The following is a 19,554-nucleotide window of genomic DNA, read 5'->3' on the forward strand; positions in this document are numbered from 1 at the left end:
TTTTTGAGTAAGTTTAGAGGTTTTAGCAAGCCCTCCTAATCCCTGGTTTAGAACGATCCCTACTTGCATTTATACTACAATTTGACAACAAGAGGGTTTAATTTGAATGCTTAACTTTCATCGCATCACCTTTATACTAATTTTGCATTGTAGAACATAGACGAGATTAGACATTAAGTATATGATCCTCAGATGAATAACACTAAACTAACAAATCAAACGAACAAAGATGTTACTCCAGTTTGAATCACTAAGCCCTAACTTATACAATCCAATTGTTCCGATCAAGTCAATGGACAAACAAATATAAAAAAGGGTAAAAGATTGTTTACTACCCTCATGTTTTGTGGTTTTCAACATTTAGTACATCAAGTTTTTTTCGTCTCAGATTCATACTTAAAGTGTAAATTTTGGGACAGTCTTATACATCCGTTAGTCAAACTGTTAAATCTGCCGTTAATTGTGACGTGGCGCCCATGTGGACAATGACTGGGCGTCACGTGTCATCCACGTTTTTTTTTTCTTCCTTCTTCTTCCTTCTTCTGCAACTTTTTTTTTCTTCTTCCTTCTCCTTCTTCCTTCCTGCTTCTTCCTTCCCCTTCTTCTCCTTCTTCCTTCTTCTTCCTCCGAATCTGGGGAAGTTTTTATTTTATTTTTCTTCTTTCTTCTTCCTTCTTCCTCCTTCTTCTTCATCCTCCGATTGCAACCTTTTTTTTCTTCCTCCTTCTTCCTTCCTCCTTCTTCCTTCCCCTTCTTCTCCTTCTTCCTTCTTCTTCCTCAAAATTTAGGGAAGATGAAGGTTTTTTTTTTTTTTTGAGGAAGATGAAGAAGAAGGAAGAAGGAAGAAGGAGACGAAGGGGAAGGAAGAAGGAGAAGAAGAAGAAGGAGAAGAAGGAGGAAGGAAGGAGGAAGAAAAAAAAAACCCTTCATCTTCCCCAGATTCGAAGGAAGAAGGGGAAGGAAGAATGAGGAAGAAGAAGGACAAAAAAAAAAAAAAAAAAAAAACCTTCATCTTCCTCAGATTCGGAGGAAGAAGAAGAAGGGGAATGAAGAAGGAGGAAGAAAGAAAAAAAAAATTCCCCAGATTCAGATGAAGAAGAAGGAAGAATGAGAAGAAGGGGAAGGAAGAATGAGAAGAAGGAAGAAGGAGAATGAGGAAGAAAAAAAAAGGTTGCAGAAGAAGGAAGAAGAAGGAAGAAGAAGAAAGAAGAAAAGAAAAAAGAAAAAAACGTGGATGACACGTAGCGCCCAGTTAGTGTCCACATGGGTGCCACATCACAGTTAACGGGAGACTTAACAGTTTGACTAACGGATGTATGAGACTGTTCCAAAATTTACACTTTAGGTATGAATATGAGACGAAAAAAACTTGATGTACTAAATGTTGAAAACCACAAAACATGAGGGTAGTAAACAGTCTTTTACCCTATAAAAAAACTAAACCTTCATTGCCTCACAACCTCCGTAGAAACCCACTAGAGTGAATTCTCTTAATTCTGAGTCTGAAGAGGAGAGATAGATAAGCGATGGAGATGAGAGAGAAAGGGCAGCGAGGAGGGAGAGATGAGCGGGGGACGAGATGTTTAAGACTCTGAGTCCGGAGAGATTGAAAATTTAGGGTTTAAATTTTTTTTTTTAATTTTACATATATTAAATTAAATGGATAAATAGATACCCGTTATAACCGCGGGCAATAACCATAACCGCCAATTTAAATTTCACGGATAAACGGTTATACCCATAACCGTTTGTTCGTCTAAACAGTTACCCATAACCGTAATCGTGAACTTTAAATAGACAGATAACAGCGGTTACCCAAACTCATTGGTATTTTGTCCATCCTAAATATCACAAATAGCGTAGACAAATTAATGAGTAGGTAAACTCATTTTGATTGACTTTGTGAACAAAGAATTTGTTCCAACAATTAGGCAAATGAGTAGACAAATGCCTCTCTCCATCTAAAGTAATAATCAATAGAAAGAAAGACTTGGTCAATTGCTATCATGTGTAAGATACGGATGGATCTTATGGATGTGTTGTTATTTGCTATCATTGACTTTGAAATATTCTAAAGCATAATATACATTACATATGCAATGACACTCAACCGTAGACTGGGTTTGGTTTATATCAACCCTTTACGAACCAACGGGGTTTCTACAACTGTCATTTCTACACACAGAGTTTTGATTTCCATTGAACTCTAGGAACCCGGATCCTCTCCAGATGCCAATAATTTGAGTTCAAGGATCCAACGATTCGGATCGTTAAAATTTGATTAAACGGCTACAATTATTATAACTTTTAAAAATATATGTAACCGTTGGATCAAATTTCAACAATCCAAATTGTTGGATCCTTAGGCTCAGATTTATAGGGATCCGAAGAAGATCCGGGTTCGAACTCTAGCTCATTGAACTGGACATTATGATTTTACGTTTTGTCAAGTAGTTCAGCGAAAAGAAAGTGGCTATACTATATTATAATAATTTTTGTTATTTATGGACGTGTGTGCGTGAATAATTTTAAATCCTCAAGAAGAAAAATCCAATGCACCTTGTATTAAACAAAAATTTTATGTATTTTACCAGTTCAGTAAAAAGAAAGAGGTTTAGTTTAATAGAAAACTAACCAAAACACCTTCAAAAGTTTCACTTTAATTATAAGGACAAAATCTTTTTATAATACCCAAATTGGGCATGGGAAAGAGGATAAGGAAGAAAAACAATTCTGAGAAATCACATGCAAACAATGCAAACATTTCTGAAATATCACATGGATGACCAAAATAAAGGCTCTATGAGACAAATCATGCAGCAAATTCACATGCAAAAGGAGACAAGCAAGATCACATGATCACATTTCAGAAACAGTGCTGACAATTTCAGCAACAATAGAGGCAAAGTGACAAATTACAAGTACCAAGGAGATGTCCATACCATTACCATTGTATTTTGATTTAGTCTATATAAGTAGAGTTTCATTCATTGTAAATCTCACTTCTCTCAACATCTGAAAAACACCATTCATACACTCAAGCATTCGTAGCCTTCATAGCATCCTTGTAAACACTTCTTTGTAATTATTTTTCTTGTAAACATTCCATATATCAATAAAAGTTCAAGTGTACATATTCAAGCAATCTCCAAGTCTTAAGTAAGTTTTTTTTTCCTTCTGTACTGTGTTTGTTTAATTAGACTTCTAGTCCAAAACAGGGAAACACTATTGTGGTTATATTATTAACCTGCTAAGCTGACGATCATACTTTGTTCGAGCACTCTATTATAGTTGAATGTTTACCATACAAATAACTGGATATTAACCAGAGTACCTCTGAATTCTTCGTACCTCTGAGTTCAGCCGTTAAGGCCTTATGCTTGTACTGTGAGTGGCCGTCATGCTAAAACATGTCGAGTTCCATGTGCAAGGTTTTATGTCTAGTTGTTATAATAGTCATCCGACTGTTTAACCAAGCATGTGTTGCGCATTTGGTATCAGAGCCTAGTTTAGCATTTTAATAGTATAATTATAATAGTAAAGTACCTTGAGGATAGAAGTCATTGATACAACTGATATCATATTTGTTTATTACGTATGAACAACATATATTATTGTCCCTGTAGACCTTGTCAACCATAATTACCAGGTATTTATTGTCCCAGACATCCAACTATAACTAGCATAAAGAGAAGATTAGCATATATATCCAAAAGAATTATCAGTACTTTGAAGAAGCAAAAGTTTTATCTTGGTTGTCTTGAACATCCTTTATTTATTCGTAAATATAATAACACAGAAATGCAGCATAAAGTTTTAGAAGCAAAATGAAAAACAAATCAAGTTTTAGAGACCTTGAGAGAAGAAAGAGAGTTTTTAAGAAACCAGTTAACCGTAACTCTAGAGAAATGTAGACTGTAGTTTATGATAGATTATCTGAATTTAGAAATTAGTGAACCTCAAAAAAGAAAAATAACTCTAGACCAAAATAGTTTAGTTTGTTATTTTCCATTGAGAAAGCACAATCATATTTTGCATAGTGAAGAAAACCCACAAGCCAATAGTATTGTAGATCTTATTATTAGTCAAGCAGAAAATATAAAATTAGAAAATAATAGGCATAATCTTTTGTTAAACCAGTTGTTAGAGCATTTTCAGAAAAATTCCATAAAAATAATTAGACAAAATTTAGATTATATTACATCTCAGTTAGAAGATAATAATAAAAATATTCAAAGGTTACCGAGCAAAAGAGAGGTAAAAGAGTTTGTTGATCTTATAGCAAGAAGAACTTAGATCATTAGAAATAGTTGAGCAGCTAAAATTAGAAGTTCAAAAAATTCAATTAGTATAAAAAGAGTTAAGTGAACAAGTAGATAAGTTGCATAATAAAATAGATAAATTATTAGTTTAATGACAGATTCTAGAACTAGCAGAAAATATATTCAAGCTTTGAAAGAAATTAGTAAGTTAGATAAAGAACTAGTAGGTTTAACAGATTTTTCAACACAAGTATCCAATAGTAATATTCCCATTAGGCAAAAATAATTTGATCATTCAATTAGTTTTAAGTTTGGCTGAAAAATTAGATCAAGGAACAAATAGCAAAAATAAACCAAGTTTTACATAACGCATCTTCATCACTTCCACCATCCTTGCTAGATAAATTAGAAAATTTAACTTTGAGTGCAAATAATAATAGAAGATCTAAGCTAAATCCTTTTGATAATCGAAAATGGAACTCTTTAGGAAAAAAGGAAAAGAAATAGTTAGAGCGGAAGATATTTATCCAAATGAAGAAGAAGCACAAGAATTTATTCGAATAGGTTTTGAGAGAACACAGAAAAATAAGTATAACTTGTATAAATTAGGTTTATTTGAAAACAGAAGTAGAATTGTAAGCATCATCAGTCAACATGAAGTTAATTGTATTGATAAAGAAGTCACACTTCATCTGATTAGTAAAGAAGCAGTTACTCATTTGAGAAAATCACATTTTAGTCAGATTCATATAGGAACAATATTAATTGGAATAGCAGGATTAACCAGAGCACAAGTAGGTACAAAAGCTTTAGTATACATATATGATGATAGATGGGATAATCACCAACAAGCAGCAATAGTAACAGCTGAAGTAGACTTAAGTTCAAACTTAGCAGTCATAGGTTGTATTCCAAATTATGTTATGACGATGAATGAATTTAGTAAATATATTAAAGTGAGCATAAGAAAAAAAAATTATAATATGAAAGGAGAGTATAAAAATTTGTGTATTAGCTTAATGTATATAGGTAAAGTGTCTGATAGATATAATCATAAGTTTAATTTAGAGTTTCAAAATTTAGTCCAAACATTTGGCAGTAAAAATGTAAATATGATAGAAGCAAAACCCGTAGATAATAGCTTTTTAGAAGGAACTCAGTGGACATTGCCTAATTTACAAGTAGCACAAAATAGACAACCAGATAAAGTACAAATATATAAAATTAGTACAGGTCAAGCAACAATTAGGTTTAGTAATTATAAGCAACTAGAAAAAATAGAAGAGGATAAGAGTGAAATCGAAAATGAGAGCATACGTATGACTTTTGATAATTTAGATATTAATTTAGTTGAACAAAATTTTGATCATATTGTATATAAACTAATAGAAGATATTGATAATTTAGATGAAGAACAATATTTGGAAAAATATAAGACATATGATTTAGGACTACATAAAATTTCAAATGAGGAAATGAAAATTTTAATCTTAGAAATAGGAGTAGAACACATTATAAGATCAAAAGAATATAATAATTTATTATAATTAAAAGCAGAATGTAATCCAGCAGAAGAAAGTACTACATCAGGAGTAGAAAATCCAGGACACACAAGTAGAACTAATCAACAATTTTTTAGACCAACAAATGAACAATATAATGAAAAAGCAAAAGTAGACTATATGGAAGAAAGTATGATAAAACCTAGAAAAAATAGGATTCCATATTTGAGAAAGTTAGAACAAATTAATATAGCTGGTAATATATTAAATTTAGATAATGTAGATCTACAAGAGTGGGAAAGAACGATTGAGAGATGGGAAAAAGGCTGCGTACATGCATCATTAATGTTAGATTTTAGTAATTCACAAAATATGTTAGATTACTTTGAGCATACTTTTGATGGTTTAGTTTTTTATTATTTCCAGTCATGGAAAGTTCAAAATCCAAAACAGCATCAAGCGGCTAAAACACATTTTAATATTGATGGTTTTGTTACTTTGATTAAACAAGAGTTTTTAGATCATAATAGGTTAGATGGCAAAAGCGAACAAGAACAAATAAGAGCAATCAGAAATTTAGAACAATTACAAATTTGCGATTTACAATATATAGCTGAGTATACCACATATTTCTTTAAATATTTAGGAAGAATAGGTAGAATTAGTGATATTAATTTATTAGATACTTATATGACAAAAATAAAATGACCAATAGATGAAAAGATTTGAAATGAATGGCAAAAGCATCCGAAGAAAAATGATATTGCTATAGGACCTAGAATTCAACATGTATATGATATACTCAGACAAGAGTGTTGTCACATCCCCGCCCGAGGCAGATCACTTCCCGGGCCCACTCTACCACCGTAGCACAATATTGTTCGCTTTGGGCTTACCATTCCCTCACGGTTTTGTTTTTGGGAACTCACGACCAACTTCCCAGTAGGTCACCCATCCTGGGAGTGCTTTGGCCTCCTTCTCGCTTAACTTCAGAGTTCCGATGGAACCCGAAGCCAGTGAGCTCCCAAAAAGCCTCGTGCTAGGTAGGGATGGGAATATACATTTAAGGATCACTCCCCTGGGGATGTGGGATGTCACAATCCACCCCCCTTAGGGGCCCGACGTCCTCGTCGGCACACCACGGCCAGGGATTGGCTCTGATACCATTTGTCACATCCCCGTCCGGGGCAGATCACTTCTCGGGCCCACTCTACCACCGTAGCACGATATTGTCCGTTTTGGGCTTACCATTCCCTCACGGTTTTGTTTTTGGGAACTCACGAGCAACTTCCTAGTAGGTCACCCATCATGGGAGTGCTCTGGCCTCCTTCTCGCTTAACTTCAGAGTTTTGATGGAACCCGAAGCCAGTGAGCTCCCAAAAAGCCTCGTGCTAGGTAGGGATGGGAATATACATTTAAGGATCACTCCCCTGCGCGATGTGGGATGTCACAATCCCGGGCCCGAGATGTGACAAGTGTAGTCAAATAAAAGTTAAGAGACAAATTAGGAAACAATTTTACATGTGTTGTAAAAATATAGATTTACCACAACAGTATGGTTGCCATAAGAAAAAACATAAGAAAATATACAAAAAGAAATATAAGTCGTATAAACCCTACAAACAGCATAAGAATTTCAACATAAGACCTTCAAGAACATATAGGAAAAGAAAATATATTCCAAAACAATTTAGAAAAAGAAGTGGTAGATCTTGGATTAGAAAATATAAAGCACCAAAAGATAAGAGTAATTGTAAATGTTATTCATGTGGAGAAGCTGGACATATTAGACCTAAACGTCCAAAATTAGGTAAACAGTCGAAAGAAAAAGTACATTTGATGGAGTTGTTTAAGTTAGAAGAAGATGAGGATATTCAGTCAATATACAGTTTAGATAATTTAAGTGATAATGAGAGTATTTATAGTATAGAGAGTATTAGCATGATAGATTCAGACTCAGAAGATTCGAGTAGCACAAATAGTGATCTAGAAGAGTATATGTGTGCATTCATAGAAGAACAGCATGAAAAAGAATATAATACATCAATTTAGATTGGCCAAAAAAATGTCATAAGTGTAGTAAATTAGTTGCAAATAAATACTATAATACATATTCAATATTATGTGAAAAATGTTATAATAATACGTTATTAGAAGTTAATTCAGCAAAATCATAAGAAAATAATGAAATATTAGGAAATATTGTTCATACTATAGAAAAACCAAAAAATAGTTCTTTAATTACCATAAATTGCGAAATAGAATTAGCAAAAGAACATAAGATACAAACGATAGCTATGATAGATACAAGGAGTACAAAAAGTGTCATAAGAGAAAAGTTAGTACCAGAAAAATATAGACAAAAATTAGCAAAACCAGTAAGAATAACACAATTTGATGAGAGACCAGTTTACTTAACACATTGTATAAATAATGAGTTTATTAAAATAGAAAATTAACAATTTAATTTACCATTAACATTTGTTTCATGTGACAGCCCGTCCCTGATTTTAAGAGTTTTTAAAGTTTTAATAAAGGATTTTACAAAAATGCCCTTTGAGGCACGCACATTATTCGAGGTTAATCATCATGTTGTGCCATTTAAGATTTTTTTTTTCTTGACATATCCTCGTAGTACTCGTCGCTATGGAAGCGTGGGCGCAGACGGTTCGTGATTTGGAGTTATAACGAAAAAGTTATTAACGTTTGAAATTTAGGCATTTTAGGAATTATAATTTTAGTAAAATCTGGAATTTCTTTTATGAAAGTGGACGGCCCAGATTTAATGAAGAAATAAATGGATGGTTGGAATGAGAAGAAATGAGGTTACGTGTGTGTGTGCGTGGCTGGTGCAAGAAAGAAAGGAAGAAGAAGAGATTGGGCAGAACTGCCCAACCAGAGGAAGAGAGCCGGAGCTCTGGGAGAGAAAGGAGAGAGAGCTGACGAATCAGGAGAAGAGAGAAGGAGAGGATGGCCAACTAGAAAAGAGGAAAGGAGGAAAGGAGGGAGAGAGTGGCGCGAGGGATCGGCCGGATCCCCTTGGCCCGTTCTTAACCCGGTCAGCACCCATGCCGATTTTCGATGATTTTCACCCGTTTTCCAGCAAATTGCTTCAAGAAACCTCATGGGAAACATTCTAGAAGCCTTCCTCTATCCATTCCATCTCAAAATTGGAGAAATTTGGCTTTGAAAATGGAGAAAACCGCAAGAAAGGGGTGCGGCGGCTTTGTCTTCGAATCACCCAATCCCGAAGCAATTTCTTCCAATTGCCACCACCCATAGCTTCCTCTTGAGGCCTAGAACAAAGCTCAATCATTGGTTGGGACGGCGGAGTTGATTTGAGGATGAATTGGAACTCACCCATTTCTAGGGTCCGCACGGATTTTGGTGAAATTGAAGTGTTTCCAAGCCAAATTGGCCTTGGCCTCAGGTATAAAGTTTACTCTACTCATTGAGATATTCATTTCTGTAAATTTTGGTAATTTTTGGAGATAGTTGGATTTTCCGGCGTGCCGAGGCGGCCAACCGCCACCCGCGGCGGCCCGTGCGGCGGCGCGTGGCCAGTGACCCGCCAATGTCATTCTTAGCATGTGTTTAATGTTCTAGGTTCAGTTTGATAATTGATTGACGTAAATTGAGTAATTGAACCTAAGTTCGTTACGATTCGTGGTTAGGTGAAAATGTGAATTGACGATCCGACCGTTGCAGATCTTCCGGATCGAACTACTTAGTGACGTGTTTTATATAAGTTATATATTCTAGCGATATGATTTCTGAGATTTGATTTGATGATTGTTCTAGGCACTGATCATCATGATGCCTCGATGTGTTGTGCTAGGGAGTTGTAAGGCGAACTCCAGGTGAGTGGGCAGTATTTTCTGTATTTACCTATATACTATTGATTTTCCCAGAAATTGAATTTAAATGAAAGTATGTTTTAAAATGCCATGCATACATATATGTGAAATATATGAATTGGTAATTGTTGCATATATATGTTAATGGTGTTGTGGACACACAGGTGAGTATCAGGTGAGGTTATATTGTTCATATGATTTGTTGATGATGTGAATTATGTTGAGAGCTCATAACCTGCACCCCTAGTGTTAGTGCTTATATTATTCACCCCGCACCACACGCTTACCTTGGATCCAAATAGGTGCATGTCGTACAGACCATGAGAGGGTTCTGACATGTCGTACAGACCATAGAGTGGTTTCGACTGTAGGTGATTTTAGATTATTATACAACTGTTGATAAGAGAAGCACTAGAGTGTATTCTTACATCATTCTTATCGTACAGACTACTTCAGGTAGTTCCGATTTATGTGCAGAGTTGTGCCGTACAGGTCACTGTGGTGACTACGGTTGGATTAGATATTGAGCTATAGAATTAACCGTACAGGACCAACTGCAGGGTCTCCGGTTGATTCCTTGTTTCAGCTGTTATAATGTTGCATCCTTATTATGTTTTGATGCATAGCATGGCATGTTTTCTTGAAAAGTATTAAAGACTTGTGATTTGAGTTTTGAGATTATATATGGTTATATATATATACTATTTTCTGGGAAAGTATACAGGTTTTACAGCGAGGGGTTAGAAATGTTGTTCAATGAAACGTTTTCGAAAAACTTTGTTTTACTGACCCACTCAACTTTGTTTTGCGCCCCTCCAGGTTCAAGATAGCAGAGCTTTGGTGGCCACAAGGAATCCAACAGTGTTCTGACAGAATTCACAAAAGTAGGACTCACCCTCGGGTGTTACATCTTAATAATTGTATCTTTAAAGCTTCTGAACTGTGTAAATGGTTACGTCACTCTCATGTGACGGCCAGCATGCCCTCTTTCGGGACGGGGTGTGTCCGTTGGTATCAAAGCCTAGGTTGCAGTCCTGGACATCTTGAGAATTTCCTAGTGTCTTCTGTTAGAACTTTACCGCCTCGTAGATAGCCACTTTGTTCAGATGAGCTTAGTTTCCCCCTATTTAACTTAGTTATGGGAAACTATTACTAATGTGATTCAGTATGTTATTCGTCCTTCCCAAAGAACTCTTTTTGAGAATGGTTATAAGTTGAATCTGAATCACTTTATGGAAATGAAAGACCGGAGGGAGCAGATCGATGGCTTAATCATTTGGAAAAAGGCGTTTCAGACTCTGCAAGTTAAGGGAATCTTTCTTTTGGAAAGGTAGGTCGAGATGACTACCTGGTTTCTGAGTATTGAAATTGCATCCTGGTGGAGATAGGAGTCTTATACGATGTCACCGGAGGAAACAGCTAAATGAGAATTGTTTAAAGAGTTGTTTAAGAAAAGGTTTATTCCTCCGGCATATATAGACGGTAAGAAATAAGAGTTTACAATTTGAGACAAGGAAAAAAATGAGAATCAAAGGAAAGATGACCAAGGTAAAGGTCATGTGTCTCAAGAACCTTGCAAGACTTAGAGCTTCAAAAGAAGTAGAGTTAATTTTAGTTTTGCCAGCAGAGATTTTAGTACCATTGGTCAGATGCGAGGTGGTAGATTTACTGGAGATCCTAGATTACAGAGGCGAGGTGACTCTGGTAGAGGGAATGTACCTGTGTGTCGTAAGTGCAATAGCATACACTTTGGAGAGTGTAGGCGAGAAAGCAGAGGATGTGTTACATGTGGACAAATAGGACATAGAGCTACAAGATACTCAGAATCTTTCGGGCTTGATCATGGGCACGTTAAACATTCTTGGTTACTTTGCTAGAGTTTTAATTGATTGTGATGTAGAAATTTCTTATTGTTGACGATGTTTCCAAAAAGAGTAATGTTGGAGCACGATCGAGGCGTATATATGTATTTCTAATGAAGAACAAGATGATAATATTGCACCCTTGAGAATTGTTGCTTACTTATCGAGACAACAGTGAGTTATCGTTATTGCGGGTTACAGACCATAATATCCATAACTTATTTGTTGGATTCGTTAAGCAAGTAAACAGGTAGGTCATTCTATGTCGGTTATGATTATTCAGGGTGTCCAGTGATTGTGGAAGAAGTAGTTATGCCAGTGAATCTTATCCCGTTAGACATTGTGGATTTTGATGTGATTTTAGGCACAGATTGGTTGCATTATAATCATGCCAATATGGACTGCTACGGGAAATCAGTTACTTTCCATTGTCTTGGATTATCAGAAGTTACTTTTGTGAGTGAGCAAAGTGGAGTGAGGCATGCCATTATTTCTATTATGAGAGCAAAGAGATTATTATCGAAAGGTTGTCAAGGATACCTAGCTCATGTGGTATTGCAGGATTGTACTCCTAGTATTGTGGATGACGTACGAGTGGTAGAAATTTTCCTAATGTGTTTCCGGAATGATTTACCTGGATTGCCACCAGACAGAGATGTGGTGTTCACTATTGAATTGTCTCCAAGTACAGATTTTATGTTATAGATTGGTTCCTACAGAGTTAAAAGAATTGAAAATTCAGTCATAGGAATTGATTGATAAAGGTTTCAGTCAACCTAGTACGTTACCTTGGAAAACCCCATCTTTGTTTATAAGGAAGAGAGACGGGACCTTAAGAATATGTATGGATATTAGGTAATTGAATCGGGTAACGAGTAAGAACTATTATCCATTGCCGCGCATTGATGATTGTTTGATCAGCTTAGAGGTGCCTATGTGTTTCAAGGAAAGAGTTGAGGTCTGGTATACTCTTAAGTTGAAAGTAAAGTATGCTAGTCATTTTGGGTTGGCGTTGCAATGTTTGAGGGAACATTGGTAGTATGCAAAGTTTGACAAATGTCAATTTTGGACGAATCAAGTGACATTTCTGGGACATGCTATATCTGTTTAAGGTATTCAAGTGGATCCTTAAAAGGTAGCAGCGGTTGAGAATTGGGAACAACCTCAAACCGTCACTAAGGTACGGAGTTTTCTTGGCCTAGTAGGGTACTATAGACGTTTGTAAAGGATTTTTTAGTCATTGCTTTGCCATTGACAGGATCGACTAGAAAAGAGGTTAGGTTTGAGTGGGATGAAAATTGTGAGCAAAGTTTCAGCAACTGAAGTATCATCTCACTCATACACTTGTTTTAGCACTTCCAGATGATAACGGTAATTATAAGGTCTACAGTGATGCATCCTTTAATGGTTTAGGATGTGTGTTGATGCAACATGGTAGGGTGATTGCTCCACTTCACGACAATTGAAACCTCATGAGATGAATTACCCTACTCATGATTTGGAATTAGCAACTATCATCTTTGCTTTGAAGATTTGGAGACATTGTCTTTATGGGGAGAAAAGTGCAAGATTTTTACGATCATAAGAGTCTCCAGTATCTGTTTACTCAGAGAGATCTTAATCTTCATCAACGAAGGTGGATTGAGTTACTAAAAGGTTAGGATCACATGATTGAGTATCATCCTGATCGTGCAACTATGGTAACTGATGCACTTAGTAGGAAGACTTCAGCTAGACTTTATGCCAGTTATGATTATTATGGTCTTCTTCTTGATGATTTACAGCTCACTGGAGTGAAGTTAGGAGTGGAAGATAAAGAAGAAGCCTTACTTGTTAATTTTCAAGTTAGGCCAAATTTTAGCGGGTCATGTGCTTGAAACTCAGATGGAAGATGAAGAGACCCAAGAATTTATTTAGGCAAGGAACGCAAGAAAAAGAAAGACCTCAGGGTTAGAGAATTAGATGGCATGCGTATGCAAAAGAACAGGATGTGTGTACTTATTGATATGGAATTAAAGAAAGTAAGTTTGGACGAAGCATACTGTTTAACTTATGCAATGCATCCTGGAGGTACTAAAATGTATCATACCATTCGACCATTTTCTTTTTATTGGCCAGATATGAAAAAGGGAAATTGTTGAATTTGATGAATAGGTGTATCAGTCGTCAGCAAGTCAAAGCAGAAAGAAAGAAGTCTTTTTGGATTGATGCAGCCACTTTCCGTTCCAGAGTGGAACTGGGAAAATATCACTATGGATTTTATGTACAAGTTTCCTCGTACATGAAATGGTTAAGATGGCATTTGGGTGTTAGTTGATTGGCTTACTAAGTCAGCTCACTTTATTCCAGTGAGGGAAAGGTATTCTTTAAAATGATTAACTGTAATTGTTTATATCGAAGGTTGTAAAGTACTATAGAGTGCCAATGAGTATTATTTCGGATCGTGACCCAAGGTTACTTCTAAGTTTTGGTTGACGTTTCAGGAGGCTTTGGATACAAGGCTACTTTGTAGTACGGTTTATCATCCTTAAACAGATAGGCAATCTGAGAGGACGATTCAGATGTTGGAGGATATGCTAAGATCTTCAATATTGCAGTTTGGTGACGCTTGGCATAAGCAGTTGGATTTGATGGAATGTGCCTACAACAGCAGCTTTCACTCGAGTATGGGTATGATACCATTTGAGGCATTATATGGGAAAACTTGTAGTACACCTTTGTGTTGGTCAAAAGTTGACGAAAGAGTTTTGGTGGGCCCTAAGATTGTGGATGAGACTACTCAGAATGTTCAAATGATTAAGTCTGACTTGAAAATGGCCCAAGATCGACAAAAGAGCTTAGTAGACAGACATGCCACTGACCGGGTGTATAATGTAGGCGATTGAGTATTTCTGAAGGTTTAACCTTGGAAAGGTGGGGTTCGGTTCGGGAAGAAAGGTAAGTTAAGTCCTAGGTACATCGGACCTTATGTGATCACCGAGAGAGTCGGTGAAGTTGCTTACAAGCTTGAGTTGCCTCCAGAATTGTCGAAAGTGCATAATGTGTTCCATGTTTCCATGATTCAATATTATGTTTCAAATCCTTCACATATGATTCCTCCTTAATCTTTGGAAGTTAATCCGGATTTGATTTATGATGAGGAACCAATGATTATCTTGGATTGGAAGGACAAGTTCTAAGGAATTAAGCAGTGAAGTTAGTGAAAGTTTTATGGAGGAATCATTCAGCAGAAAAAACTACTTGGGAGACAAAAGATCGAATGAAAGAGATGTGTTTCAGGTTGTTTTATGGATATTGATGGATTGTAAAGATTGTGTAAATTTCGAGGACGAAATTTTTTTAAGGTGGGTAGATTGTGACAGCCCGTCCCTGATTTTAAGCGTTTTTAAAGTTTTAATAAAGCATTTTACAAAAATGCCCTTTGAGGGACGCACATTATTCGAGGTTAATCATCATGTCGTTCCATCTAAGATTTGTTTTCTTGACATATCCTCGTAGTACTCGTCGCTATGGAAGTGTGGGCGCAGACGGTTCGTGATTTGGAGTTATAACGAAAAAGTTATTAACGTTTGAAATTTGGGCATTTTAGGAATTATAATTTTAGTAAAATCTGGAATTTCTTTTATGAAAGTGGACGGCCCAGATTTAATGAAGAAATAAATGGATGGCTGGGATGAGAAGAAATGAGGTTACGTGTGTGTGTGTATGCGTGGCTGGTGGAAGAAAGAAAGGAAAAAGAAGAGATTGGGCAGAACTGCCCAACCAGAGGAAGAGAGACGGAGCTCCAGGAAAGAAAGGAGAGAGAGCTGGCGAATCAGGAGAAGAGAGAAGGAGAGGATGGCCAACTAGAAAAGAGGAAAGGAGGAAACGAGGGAGAGAGTGGCGCAGGGGATCGGCCGGATCCCTTTGGCCCGTTCTTGACCCGATCGGCACCCATGCCGATTTTCGATGATTTTCACCCGTTTTTCCGCTGAATTGCTTCAAGAAACCTCATGGGAAACACTCTAGGAGCCTTCCTCTATCCATTCCATCTCAAAATTGGAGAGATTTGGCTTTGAAAATAGAGAAAACCGCAAGAAAGGGGTGCGGCGGCTTTGTCTTCGAATCACCCAATCCCGAAGCAATTTCTTCCAATTTCCACCACCCACAGCTTCCTCTTGAGGCCTAGAACAAAGCCCAAGCATTGGTTGGGACGGCAGAGTTGATTTGAGGACGAATTGGAACTCACCCATTTCTAGGGTCCGCACGGATTTTGGTGAAATTGAAGTGTTTCCAAGCCAAATTGGCCTTGTCCTCAGGTATAAAGTTTACTCTACTCATTGAGATCTTCTTTTCTGTAAATTTTGGTAATTTTTGGAGATAGTTGGATTTTCCGACGAGCCGGGGCGGCCAACCGCCACCCGCGGCGGCCTGTGCGGCGGCGCGTGGCCAGTGACCCGCCAATGTCATTCTTAGCATGTGTTTAATGTTCTAGGTTTAGTTTGATAATTGATTGACGTAAATTGAGTAATTGAACCTAAGTTCGTTACGATTCGTGGTTAGGTGAAAATGTGAATTGACAATCCGACCGTTGGATCATCACTAAACTTTGATACGTTGTAACACGTAATTATTGAGGATTATAGGAACTTACGGATTGGGAATCCGATTTATGGATCTTCTGGAATTGGAGTTGTAAGTTCATAAAATATAATGTTAACTGTCACTTGGTTTTGACAATTGATGAAGATCCGACCGTTGGATGGTAAAGAAATTTTAGGATGTTGTTCTACAAATATATTGTGGACCTCTGGAAGTTATGTATTGGAAATCTGAGTTGCAGATATTCCGGATCGAACTGCATAGTGACGTGTTTTATATAAGTTATATATTCTATCGATATGATTTCTGAGGTTTGATTTGATGATTGTTCTAGGCACCGATCGTCATGACGCCTCGATGTGTTGTGCTAGGGAGTTGTAAGGCGAACTCCAGGTGAGTGGGCAGTATTTTCTGTATTTACCTATATACTATTGATTTTCCCAGAAATTGAATTTAAATGAAAGTATGTTTTAAAATGCCATGCATACATATATGTGAAATATATGAATTGGTAATTGTTGCATATATATATGTTAATGGTGCTGTGGACGCACGGGTGAGTATCAGGTGAGTTTATATTGTTCATATGATTTGTTGATGATGTGAATTATGTTGAGAGCTCATAACCTGCACCCCTGGTGTTAGTGCTTATATTATTCACCCCGCACCACACGCTTACCTTGGATCCAAGTAGGTGCATGTCGTACAGACCATGAGAGGGTTCCGACATGTCGTACAAACCATAGAATGGTTCCGACTGTAGGTGATTTTAGATTATTATACAGATGTTAATGAGAAAAACACTAGAGCGTATTCTTACACCATTCTTATCGTATAGACTACTTCAGGTAATTCCGATTTATGTGCAGAGCAGTGCCGTACAGGTCACTATGGTGACTCCGGTTGGATTGGATATTGAGCTATAGAATTAACCGTACAGGACCAACTGCAAGGTCTCCGGTTGATTCCTTGTTTCACCTGTTATAATGTTGCATCCTTATTATGTTTTGATGCATAGCATGGCATGTTTTCTTGAAAAGTATTAAAGACTTGTGATTTGAGTTTTGAGATTATATATGGTTATATATATATACTATTTTCTGGGAAAGTATACAGGTTTTACAGCGAGGGGTTAGAAATGTTGTTCAATGAAACGTTTTCGAAAAACTTTGTTTTACTGACTCACTCAACTTTGTTTTGCGCCCCTCCAGGTTCAAGATAGCAGAGCTTTGGTGGCCACAAGGAATCCAACGGTGTTCTGACAGAATTCACAAAAGTATGACTCACCCTCGAGTGTTACATCTTAATAATTGTATCTTTAAAGCTTCTGAGCTGTGTAAATGGTTACGTCACTCTCACATGATAGCCAGCATGCCCTCCTTCGGGACGGGGTGTGTCATTTCACCAGTAGGATCATATCCATTTATTTTAGGTTTAAACTTTTTGAAAAGTTTGCAAGGTTTTTTATTTATGAACCTGACATAACTTTTTTCAAAAGAGGCATTATAATAACTGACCAAAGTAATATTGTAGAAGCATACAAAAACATAAGTATAGAAGAGCCTAGTAGCCAAGATAGTTATCATTTAGAAAACTCAAAAGAAAATGATAAGCATAATAACGTAGAAGAGTTTGATGAAGACATATTTGAACATGAATACCCGATTTTAGAAAAATGAACCTGCATAGAAATATGACAGTTAGATAGACCAAAGAGTTTAGAATAATTGTTACAATTAGCAGAACAAACTAGGATTATATGAGAAGACCCATAGTTACATTGGAGTAAAAATAAAATACTAGCAAAATTATATATAATTAACCTAGATTTAATCATTAAGACGGCTGATATGCCTTGTAGTCTAATAGATAAACAAGAGTTTGAGCAGCAAATAAAAGAGTTGTTAAATTTAAAAGTAATTAGACCCTCTAAGTCTAAACATAGATCAGCAGCATTTATTGTAAGAAAACATTCAGAACTAAAGAGAGGTAAGGCTATGATAGTTTATAATTACAAGAGATTAAATGATAATACATACGAAGATAGTTATAAATTACCAAATAAGGATGAGCTTATAAATAAAATTCAAGAGAGTATATATTTTAGCAAATTTGATTGTAAATCAGGCTTTTTGCAAATAAAATTAGCAGAAGAATCAATTGAGTGGACAACTTTTACTTGTCCAGAATGACATTTTGAGTGGCTTGTTATGCCATTTGGACTTAAAAATGCTCCATCGATCTTTCAAAGAAAGATGGACCAAATTTTCAAGAAATATGATAATTTTTGTAGTGTTTATGTAGATGATATTTTAGTACATAGTAAAAATAAAAATGAACATAGGAAGCATTTAGAGATAGTATTATAAGAATTTATCACTAATGGAATTGTGATTAGCAAAAATAAAATAGCATTAGAAAACCAAGATATAGAATTTTTAGGAATGTATATCAAGTCAGGTACAATACAATTACAAGATCATATAGCTAAAAATGTGTTGGAATTTCTAGACAAATTAGAAGATAAGAAACAGTTACAAGCATTTTTAGGATTGCTAAATTATGCAAGAAATTTTATCCCTGATTTAGGAAGAAAAATAGCAGTACTACATAGTAAAACTAGCAAAACATGACAAAAGTATTTTAATAGGAAGATATTAAATTAGTTCAAAAAAATAAAAGAAGAAATTACTAAACTTAAGCCATTAACATTACCATTAGATGATAGTTACAAGATAGTTGAAACAAATGCTTCATCATTATGATGGGCAGGTATACTATACCAAAAAAAATATAGGGAGTCTCCAAAGTTTGACGAACAAGTTTGTAGATATTTCTCAGGAAAGTTTAGTGATATACAGTCAAGATTACCATCAACAGATTTAGAAATTTTAGAGATAATTAATTCACTTGAAGCATTTTCTTTATTTTTACATAATGAAGTATTTATGATTAGAACAGATTGTCAAAATATAGTTTCTCACTATAACAAGATACATGCTAATAAACAGGCATCCCGAAAATGGGTTAATTTTGTTGATTCAATTACAAGAAATGATTTTAAACCAATTTTTGAACATATAAAAGGTAATGACAATACATTAGCTGATATTTTATCAAAATTAATTTGTTGAACATGTATGGAATATCATGGATCATCATCAGCAAATAGCACAAGGCTACAAGACAGAAGAGTTTCTTTCAATGGCATGATGATGCACCATCAACCTCCACCATTCAGTGGATTTCAAAATAGCATGAACAGATGCTGAACTTTAATGGCAATATTGTTTAAGGAATCAGAAATCCAACTCTTAGATATAGGTCAAGGGTACCAGGGCTTTCTGATAGGCAGTAGGTTCTCTTAGATAATTTTTGGAATATTCAAATTAAGTAGCCAAACATGAGGTTAGGTCATGAAAAATTAATTAGAGCCTTAGAACAAGAGTTTGATAGTTTTAATTTTAATTTCCACCAAAACCAGCAACAT

The sequence above is a fragment of the Malus domestica genome, chromosome 12, assembly GCF_042453785.1.
Source record: "Malus domestica chromosome 12, GDT2T_hap1".
NCBI classification, from domain to species: domain Eukaryota; kingdom Viridiplantae; phylum Streptophyta; class Magnoliopsida; order Rosales; family Rosaceae; genus Malus; species Malus domestica.